At 43.9% G+C, this 1089-nt stretch overlaps 1 non-coding gene across 1 annotated transcript; it reads left to right on the top strand.

Moving 5' to 3' along the window:
- The first annotated feature begins 468 nt into the window (after positions 1-468).
- Positions 469-575, top strand: LOC131621160 (small nucleolar RNA R71). Its single transcript, XR_009289488.1, has one exon. It is a non-coding gene; the product is annotated as a small nucleolar RNA R71 (small nucleolar RNA).
- The last annotated feature ends 514 nt before the right edge of the window (positions 576-1089 follow it).

The raw sequence follows: 1089 nt of genomic DNA, 5'->3' as shown, positions 1-1089 counted from the left end.
GTGCCTAACACCTTCCCTCGATCTGATTATAATAACTTATCCCGATCTCTAAACTGCGTAGGGTTTCCTATTCGCCCTTCAGAATAGGTGGCGACTCTAAACCTTAATTTTTAGGCAGGTTGCTACACGTGTCTAGTTAATCCACAAATTTCGCAGTTTGGTGCTACGGCAGCCGCGGTGGCTGAAGGAGTGATGGTTAAGTTTTCGATCTTTTGAGTTAAAGCGTCTACTTTAGCGTTAACGCGGTCTATACCGCTACCTTCGTACATTCCTCCTTTGGTTTGGGTTTTCTCTAGAGCGGCTCATTCTCCACCCCATTGATAATGGTTTTGTGCCATGTTCTCTATTAGGTTGTATGCTTCATCATGGGGTTTGTCCATTAATGCTCCGCCAGCAGCGGCATCTATAGTCATTTTAGTGTTATAAAGTAGACCACCATAGAAAGTATGGATGATCAGCCATGGTTCGAGTCCATGATGAGGGCATAGTCTAAGCACGTCCTTGTATCGTTCCCAAGCTTCGAAGAGTGGTTCGTTATCTTTTTGGGTAAATCTTTTGATTTGACCTCTTAGCATAACGGTTTTGCTAGGCGGAAAATATCTAGCTAAGAATACTCTCTTCAATTCGTCCCATGTAGTTATGGAATTAGAAGGTAGGGATTGAAGCCACGCTCTAGCTCTATCTCTCAAGGAGAAAGGGAAGAGGCGTAATCGAATAGCTTCGGAACTAACGTTGTTAGCTTTGACAGTGTCGGCATATTGCACGAACACAGATAAATGGAGGTTGGGATCGTCTGCAGGGCTTCTAGAGAATTGGTTCTGTTGAACAGCTTGTACCAATGAAGGTTTCAGTTCGAAATTGATCGCCTCAATCGCAGGTGGTGCGATACTTGAGTGCGGTTCAGCGCGTGAAGGAGCGGCATAGTCTCTAAGAGGACGAATAGCAGCCATCTCTAACTTCGGGGTAATTTGATTGATTTGATCAGTAAAGATCAATTCCTGATTGATCGGAATTGGTGCTACTTCGGGAAGATTGCGAGCTCAACGTTTAACGTTAATAAAACGTTCGATCTCGTTAATTCGTTGTATT

Source organism: Vicia villosa, linkage group LG7, assembly GCF_029867415.1.
Source record: "Vicia villosa cultivar HV-30 ecotype Madison, WI linkage group LG7, Vvil1.0, whole genome shotgun sequence".
Lineage (NCBI taxonomy): Eukaryota > Viridiplantae > Streptophyta > Magnoliopsida > Fabales > Fabaceae > Vicia > Vicia villosa.
This window is presented reverse-complemented; position numbering and strand designations above follow the sequence as displayed.